Raw genomic sequence first — 10,000 nt, 5'->3', positions numbered from 1 at the left:
GTACTGTGTTGTGTTGAATCGTATCATACCGTACGTAAAACAGATCGAATTGATATTGCCATGAAATCTCAGGGTTTATAAGATATTTGTATTTGTATTTCTCTTTTCATCACAACAGATTTCTCTGTGTGAAATTCGAGCTGCTCTCCCCAGGGTGAGCGCGTCGCTACACTACAGCATTTTTTTCCTGCGTGCAGTTGTATTTGTTTTTCCTATCGAAGTGGATTTTTCAACGGAATTTTTCCAGGGACAACCCTTTTGTTGCCGTGGGTTCTTTTACGTGCGCTAAGTGCATGCTGCACACGGGACCTCGGTTTATCGTCTCATCCGAATGACTAGCGTCCAGACCACCACTCAAGGTCTAGTAGAGGGGGAGAAAATATCGGCGACTGAGCCGTGATTCGAACCGGCGCGCTCAGATTCTCTCGCTTCCTGGGCGGACGCGTTACCTCTAAGCCATCACTCCACATACAGACATGTAAAAAAACCAAATTTCTCAACACGGGTTTTGAACATCCTCTGAAAGGAAGCATTACTTGTGTTGTTATATTCTTACACACTGATACAGTACGTGCTTTGTAACATCTCTGGCTGCGTTGAATTAGGAGCAGCTGGATTTCGTTTCCCATTTGCTTCACGACTGTCACACAGTTTGTGTTTCTTCTCAGTATTAAGATATATTCTTTTTTTTTTTCAACTTCCGGGTCATGGGCGCTTGTGTGTGTATCTTGCATCTGGTACATCTAAGAGATTCGGTTTGACAATTTGTTAAGAAAATAAAGTAATACATTCACTTTCAATTTTTAAGGCATCTCAAATTTTTGTTTGTGTATCTAGCAAATATATATATATTTTTTAGGTCTTATATTTTTTGTGCTGTGTTAGTGTGTTTTTGTTTGTTTCTTTGTGTTACTTTTTTTTTTTTAAAGGAAATATACAAGAGGTTTGGTGTGTGTGTGTGTGTGTGTGTGCGTGCGTGTGTGTGTGTGTGTGTGTGTGTGTGTGTGTGTGTGCGTGCGTGCGTGCGTGCGCGCGCGTGTGTGTGTGCACACACACAAAGAAACGCACGTGCACACTCACACAACTCCCAAGACACGCTCCTCCTCCTCCTCAGTCCTCATACACGCACACAAAACACACACAAATAAAAAAAAAAAAAAAAAAAGAAAAGAAATAGAATTACAGCAACATATTTTCACTCCACACCTTGTTATTCACAACGCTGACCAATGAGAACAGTCGGCCACGGACAACCAGCCCTGACAAACGCACCTGCTGGGACTGTATACACAGTGGCCCGGGGGAGTCTTTTCACGGAGCCCATGGCTGCATCAACACACAGATACCCCCCGCCCGCCCCCACACCTCGCTCTGTTGTCACACCCGACACAGCTGATGTACACACCGCTCATTTTCATATCAACATTTCCCCCCCTATAAAACCTCCCCACACCGGTTAACCCGTTTCAATTTTACAGGACATTTTGAACGAGTGATACGGATAATCGTGATGTGTGTCAGTTGATTGGAATATTCGCAGAAGAAAACTGTACTTTTCCACTTTGACAACTGCTTGAATTTCACTGGATATCCGTAGTAATGATGTCCGCTGCTGAGATGTATATGTGTGTGTATATGTGGAGCTTTTGACTGAATACACTTAATTTAGACAGGTTTACCCACTGAAAAAAATTGTGATGTGGACAGTACTGTTTTCTGCAATGTGTGGTGGCACAGGTTACAGATGGAACGAGTTTTAAGTGATACAGATGTGTTCCTGTCAAAGAGAATGGTATGTTGACGCCCGTGATGCAGAATTTGTCCAAAGTATGATTCGGACGTGTTTACATCGTTTTGTTTCTAAAAAAACCCAAAAAACCAACCCCACGTAATGTCAGTACATAGTATCTTTCCCGATGTGTGGAAGCAAGGGAGGAGGAATTTTGTTTAATGTCCCGTCACACATATCAGTGATTGAAGATATTTTGTTAAAGTATTTATGAATACATTTGAGTATTACCGGTTTGAAGGAGTGGGAGATGTGAATGAATGGAGGGTTGGGGGAAACTGAGCAAATGAGGGTGAAATTTGAAAAAAAAAAAATCTAAATACAATTACAGGAAATTACTTAAAGGACTTCGTAAAAGAAATATTGTTAAACTGACAAGCGAAACAACTGATAATGAATGCAAAAGGTCAAAAACATCAACGTTCTCAAGCACTTGTGAAGACACACTTTCGTGTACATAAGGCTTCATCAAGCTACAGTAAAAAATTATATGCTTAATTGTCGGGTTACGAAAGCATATGCACTTGACATTATTATAATACTTGGTCCGTAATGAATTTGATAATAGTCTGAGAGGTAAGCTCAGAATTGGTCTGCGAATCGGACCAAAGTCTGAGAGAGTCAAATGACGGAGGCAAGCACAAATAACAGTCAGCCAGTTTTAACAGGTATCTTTATGAAGACACTTTTCCTTACATAATCGGACACAAAGTTCGTCTGAGGACGCCATTTTGACTTAACAATTATGGAAATCTTTAAGATGCACACAGGGTTTTAAATCAGCATTTGCAATAACTGCTGTACTGATTGAGACAAAGTTGTGTGCCTTTGTTTTATAATGATCAACAGTCACTGTACTTGATTATTGTTGGATAATTACAGATTTCAGGGCTCTTATGTGATACACTTGTTCCTGAATTGCAATGGTTTGAACAAATTGTATTTCACAGTTTTTCTGTTCTCCGTTACATATAGTGCTAAATGGAGCCAAAGTGTAACAGACTGTTTATCCTTAAAGAAACAACCTTTGCCTGACTGCATCACCTCCGATGGGTTAACGCGATAATACTGCCATCCATCCCCCAACCCCAACCCCCCAAAAATATCACCCCCCAAATATTCACACACACACACACACACACACACACACACACACGATCTCAGTTTTATTTCTTCGGTATTCCGGCTGCTGGACCGCGCGCGCGCGCGCGCGCGCGCGCGCACACACACACACACACACACACACACACCATTATGTCTCTTCATCTCTGGGGAAAGTATTGGCAAAGGAGCCAAAGCGATGAATCGATTAGATTTTGTGGTTGGTTGTCTGCATTATCCATTTTTTGAAGGATTCGTTGCCACTTGGAGACTACGTCAAAAAGTAAGTTACTCGAAGAATCGTCAGTAGATTTTCCTTTAAACATTGTAGAATGATCAGCTTCAGGATAGCGGTAAATAATATGGTGATCCTTGTCTGAATCCTAATCTATTGTGTCCTTCGTAGTACTTACGAATGTCTGTGATTTTTTCTCTCTCTGTACGAATCATAGTTAACCTGTATGCAAGCAGAAAGGAAGCATCAAACAACAGAACTTGAATTTGTATATTTATTTATTTATTTATTTATTTATTTGCTTATTCTTTTTTTTTTCCCCTCAAGGCCTGACTAAGCACGTTGGGTTACGCTGCTGGTCAGGCATCTGCTCAGCAGATGTGGTGTAGCGTATATGGATTTGTCCGAACGCAGTGACGCCTAGCCTCCTTGAGTTACTGATACTGATTTTTTTTTTTGCCTGTACCTTTTAACCGTCACTGCTTCTTTACAATTTGATTTGTTGATACCGTTTTTAACCGATTCACAGTGTGCTTGTTTGCACAGGTTTATGATTTTAGTCTGTGAAAGAATCGACATTAACTCACTCAGTACGGCCAGTCCTCTCTTCTCCTCTACACAGACCCCTCGGATGTCCAGTGGGTGTCTGAATGACCCAACCTTTAGCTTCCGTCGTCAGAATTGTGGTATTCTTTGTCAACATTCACCTCTTCAGTACAAGAGCCTTCAGCTTGCAGTATTTTGATGGTGGTAATTGGGGTGAAACGCTGTTAACGTCGTCTCTTTCGCCGTTCGTATGGACAGAGTTAAAGAAATTACCTTTGTCATCGTATCTGTAATGAAAAAAAGAGGAAGAAGAAAAAGCAGAAGAAGTGAGAGATGTATACACCAGCTTTTTGCCTCTCTCCTATATGTGAATGAAACAACTACTTATTTTCCGGAACAGAATTCCGATCTGTTTCCATAATTATTTGGAAAAAAACAACTTGCTGTGGTGGTGGGTGGGTGGGTAGTGGCTGAAGTGCTTTATTTCTTTTCTTTTGTTGATTTATATCTCTTGATCCCTCAGAATATATTCTAATTGCTTTCTGTTATGACTTTGATTTCATTTGAATTCTGAAAGAAACACGAGCTGTGACAACAACAACAAAAAAAAAAAGAAAAAAAAAAGAAAAGAAAAAAAGGGAACAAAAGAAAAAAAGAAAAGAAAAAAAGACTGATTAATTTCATTTGAAATCGGAAAAAAACACACGAACTATTGCAAAAAATAAATAAATAAATAAATTAAAAAAACACCCCAAAAACAAATAAATAAATAAAATTAAAAGAAAACACAAAACAAACAAACAAAAAACCAAAACAAGAAAACAAAAGTCACAGTATAGGCGTGCGGGCAGGAAAGATAATTATATGATAGTGAAATGTTTCGACTCCATTCAAGATCCAGTAATAAACAGTCGTGGACTAAACGCGTTGGGTTACGCTGCTGGTCAGGCATCTGCTTGGCAGATGTGGTGTAGCGTATATGGATTTGTCCGAACGCAGTGACGCCTCCTTGAGCTAGTGATACTGATACTGATACCGGATCTCGGTAGCGGCGCCTGGTCAAGATTCCCGATCTCTCAGGTCGACGTATGTGCAGACCTGCTTACATGGCGGGGTAAAAACGGTCATATCGGAAAAGCCCACTCGTGTACGTACATATGAGTGAACGTGTGGAGTGATGGCCTAGAGGTAACGTGTGGAGTGATGGCCTAAAGGTAACGTGTGGAGTGATGGCCTAGAGGTAACGCGTGGAGTGATGGCCTAAAGGTAACGCGTGGAGTGATGGCCTAGAGGTAACGTGTGGAGTGATGGCCTAAAGGTAACGTGTGGAGTGATGGCCTAGAGGTAACGCCGGTGTGGAGTGATGGCCTAAAGGTAACGTGTGGAGTGATGGCCTAGAGGTAACGCGTGGAGTGATGGCCTAAAGGTAACGCGTGGAGTGATGGCCTAAAGGTAACGCGTGGAGTGATGGCCTAGAGGTAACGCGTGGAGTGATGGCCTAAAGGTAACGCCGGTGTGGAGTGATGGCCTAGAGGTAACGCCGGTGTGGAGTGATGGCCTAAAGGTAACGCGTGGAGTGATGGCCTAAAGGTAACGTGTGGAGTGATGGCCTAGAGGTAACGTGTGGAGTGATGGCCTAAAGGTAACGTGTGGAGTGATGGCCTAAAGGTAACGTGTGGAGTGATGGCCTAGAGGTAACGTGTGGAGTGATGGCCTAGAGGTAACGCGTCCAGTTAGGAAGCGAGAGAATCTGTGCGCGCTGGTTCGAATCACGGCTCAGCCGCCGATATTTTCTCCCCCTCCACTAGACCTTGAGTGGTGGTCTGGACGCTAGTCATTCGGATGAGACGATAAACCGAGGTCCCGTGTGCAGCATGCACTTAGCGCACGTCAGTGAAAGAACCCACGTCAACAAAACGGTTGTTCCTGGCAAAATTCTGTAGAAAAATCCACTTCGATAGGAAAAACAAATAAAACTGCATGCAGGAAAAAAACAAAACAACAAAAAACTGGGTGGCGCTGTAGTGTAGCGACGCGCTCTCCCTCGGGAGAGCAACCCGAATTTCACACAGAAAAATCTGTTGTGATAAAAAGAAATACAAATACAAAATAAACGTGGGAGTTGCAGCCCACGAGTATCAGTATCACTAGCTCAAGGAGGCGTCACTACGTTCGGACAAATCCATATACGCTACACCACATCTGCCAAGCAGATGCCTGACCAGCAGCGTAACCCAACGCGCTTAGTCAGGCCTTGAGAAAAAAAAGAAAGAAAGAAAGAAAGAAAAAGATAAATAAATAAATAAATAAATAAAATAGAATAAAATAAAATTAAAATTAAAAAAGAAGAAGAGAATAAAATAAAAAGAAATACGTAGATAAATAAATAATAGATAAATACATAAAAAAGAACTACCTCAAATAAAGATAATATTTATAAGGCGCAAAAACTTGATGAAGTCAACTGTAAGCGTACAAAAAAACCCCACCAAACAAACAAAAAACAACAACAAAACAACATACATAAGATAACATAAAATAAAAGGAAATAAAAAAGATAAACAAAAACCCATGAACGAAGAAGAAGAAGGGAACAATCATGGCTTGGGGAAACACAACAATGGTGAAGCGAGCAAATTATCAAACGAACTGAGCGTTTTACAAATTTACGATGCTGAGAAAGAAACTGATAAGTCGGATCAAGAATACACGTTCTTCTTGAGTCATACAAAGCAGGAAAAGAGTTATTGGGTATCTTTTTCTTCTTCTTCGTTCGTGGGCTGCAACTCCCACGTTTACTCGTGTGTAAACGAGTAGGCTTTTACGTGTACGGCCGTTTTTGCCCCGCTATAATCCGTTTTCGGGGGAATGGGGGGATGGGGGGTGGGGAGGAGGGGGGGGTGCATGCTGGGTATGTTCTTGTTTCCATAACCCACCAAACGCTGACATGGATTACAGGATCTTTAACGTGCGTATTTGATCTTCCGCTTGCGAAAACACACGAAGGGAGTTCAGACACAAGCAGGTCTGCACATATGTGGACCTGTGAGATCGGAAAACTCTCAACCCTTTACCCACCAGGTGCCGTTACCGAGATTCGAACCCGGGACCCTTAGATTGAAAGTTCAACGCTTTAACCATTCGGCTATTGCGCCCGTCTTTGGGTATCACTATTCGTTTCCCGTCAGCTTTGAGTTCAATCAACGTATACTGCCTTACACCTGGAATTTCTCCTCTCTCTCCGCGTCTGTATCTCTGTCTCTCTCTCTGTCTCTCTCTCTGTATCACTGTCTCTGTCTCTCTCTCTCTCTGTCTCTCTCTCTCTCTGTATCACTGTCTCTGTCTCTCTCTCTGTCCCTCTCTCTGTATCACTGTCTCTGTCTCTCTCTCTCTGTCTCTCTCTTTCTCTCTCTGTATCACTGTCTCTGTCTCTCTCTGTCTCTCTCTCTGTATCACTGTCTCTGTCTCTCTCTCTGTATCACTCTGTCTCTCTCTCTGTATCACTCTGTCTCTCTCTGTATCACTCTGTCTCTCTCTCTGTATCACTCTGTCTCTCTCTCTGTATCACTGTCTCTGTCTCTCTCTCTCTGTATCACTCTGTCTCTCTCTCTGTATCACTGTCTCTGTCTCTCTCTCTGTATCACTCTGTCTCTCTCTCTGTCACTCTTTCTCTTTCTGTATCTCTCTCTCTCTCTCTCTGTGCTCCTCTTCATATTGCCGAAGCGAATTTTGACGGAGAAAAAAAAAATGCCACCCTCTGTTGTTCATAGAGAAAATCACAAAGTGTATACAGCTGGCCATGAAAATCACTATATTTGTTTAGTACATTTCTTCATATCACACTTATCAAAACGGATGGTCGAGATGTGTTTAATGAACAGTGGATTTCCACTAGCTGTATGGTTCTCGATAATTGTTTTCCTTCATCTTTTTTTTTCATATGTTATTTTTATAATTAATTTTTTTATGTTTGTTTGTTCTGCACATGCCAGTAATTAAGGCTATTGAGCTATCGACATTCAAGATTTCCGAATTCTCTCTCTGTCTCTGTCAGTCTGTCTGTCTGTCTGTCTGTCTCTCTCTCTCTGTGTCTGAAACGTCTTTTCCTCTTTACTTTTCACAGTTACTTACTTGATAACCTTCGATTTTTTATGTTAAGTATATTGATTAGCCTCCCCCAAATCCCGCTTTTTTTTCTTCTTCTTTTTTCAATTTTTTTTTTTTTTTATAGAATATTGCATTCATTTTTTTTTATTATATATATAACCTTTTGTCCCTTTATGGGCGAGAGCAACATGTAACCATGTGAACGTTCGTCTGGATGTTCTTAATTTCCATAAATAAAGAAAAATGTCTAAAATGTAAATATGATTTATTTAACGTAATCAAGCTCACCCCTTCAAAACGGGGCTCGAGTTAGTTTTTTTTCCTCTTCCTTTCTTCTTTTTCTTCTGAAATGGGCAGAGTTGTAAAAAAGAAAAAAAGAAAAAAGAAAAAAAAGGCCTTTACTGTGCCTAATTCTTTACCCATTAAAGATTTAATCAATCAATCAATCTTCTTCTTCTTCTTCTTTTTCATATGCACTGACTGAGTCTCTTTTTGGTCTTTTTTTTTTTCTTTTCTTTTGTCTCCCACAACTGACGTTCCTCTGTTTACTTTATCTCCCTTTTAAGGAGTGAAACATGTTCTGGAAATCCTCCAAAACAGCTCAAAGAAAAAAAAAGAAAAGAGCTCACAAGGCTGACGTGTACGTTTGAAAAGCCTGACACTCACCACCTTATGACACATACCTCGGGTAGCGAGTGTTGTCCAGCGGAGCCGAAAAGCCGATTTGGGAGGGGGGGGGGGGGTGGGGGGGGGGGGGTGGGGGGGTCGGTGTGGTGGGAGGGATGGGGTAGGTGGTGGAGTGCCTCATCGGGAATTGCCCGGGTTTTTAATTCTCTTAATTATTAACCCCTAGCGTCAATATTATTGTCTTCTCTCCCTTTTCAGTCCTACCCAGGGTGTGGAACGGCGACAAAACGGCTGTTCTCACTCGCTGCCAGAATTCTGGTCCTCTTCTTCTCCCAACCCCCCTATTTTCTTACCCCCTACTCCCCCCTCCCTTACCCCTCATTCTTCCTCCCAAACTCTCCTTACCCAATTGCCCGCATACAATTCTCAATTACCTTATAGGTCCCTCCCCCCCTTTTCCCCCCCGATTCCCTTTTCAGCGATAACTATTATAGAGCTGGCTCACGAGGATTAGTCCCTGCGCTATACCAGTGTGAGTGCGGGTGGGGGTGAGGAGTAGGGGTTGGGGTAGGGGTGGGGTGGGGACAGAGGTGGGAAGGAGAAGAAATAGAGTTGGCGAGGAAGGGGTTTTGGTGGGAAATGTGGCAAAGCAGTGAACAGCTTCGGTCCGAACTTGTGTGGTCGAGGGGCTGGGGGTTTGGGATGTTAGGGGGTGAGGGGAGGTGCATGGAGGTGCGTGTGTGTGTGTGTGTGTGTGTGTGTGTGTGTGTGTGTCTGTGTGTGTCTGTGTGTATGCGTGTCTATGTGGTGTGGTCGGGGGTTTGGGATGTAGAGGGTGAGGGGAGGTTGCTTGGAGGTCTTCTCTGCGTGTGTGTGTGTGTGTGTGTGTGTGTGTGTGTGTGCGTGTGTGTGTGTGTGCGTGTGTGTTGTATGTGTGTGTGTGTGTGTGTGCGTGTGAGTGTGTGTGTGTGTGCGTGCGTGCGTGCGTGTCTGTGTGTGCGTGTGTCCCCTCAGTTCCCCCCTTCAACAGTTCCAGGGAGGACTGTTTTTTTCCAAGTGTCATCAGAACTTGTTACGTGCCCCATACCAAGACAAGTTTTCATTTCTTAACTGATGTCAGCAGACCTTCATAATTATGGTCCAGTGTGCTGTTTGATATGATCAGTAAATGTGATGTTTAGTATCTTGCGATAACACATCATTTCTACGGTTTGGGTTCTTCTTTCCAAATCCTCCGTGAGTGTCGTCCATGTCTCGCATCATGCACACAGGAAGATGGAATATGCCAGCAGTACACGCAGGAGCCTGATGTTGAGTTACAAGATGTTGTCCTTATTATTTAATTAATTTATTTATTTATCTTATTTTATTCTATTTTTTTGTCTCGAGGCCTGACTAAGCGCGCTGGGTTACGCTGCTGGTCAGGCATCTGCTTGGCAGATGTAGTGTAGCGTATATGGATTTGACCGAACGCAGTGACGCCTCCTTGAGCTACTGAAACTGATACTGATACTGTTGTCCTTCACCACAGGAGAAATGTGGCAGAATGGTTAAGACGCTCAGCTGCCAAAACAGAGTCTGTGAGGGTGTGGGTT

This window comes from Babylonia areolata, chromosome 6, assembly GCF_041734735.1.
Source record: "Babylonia areolata isolate BAREFJ2019XMU chromosome 6, ASM4173473v1, whole genome shotgun sequence".
NCBI classification, from domain to species: Eukaryota; Metazoa; Mollusca; class Gastropoda; order Neogastropoda; family Buccinidae; genus Babylonia; species Babylonia areolata.
Note: the sequence above shows the minus strand (reverse complement) of the source record.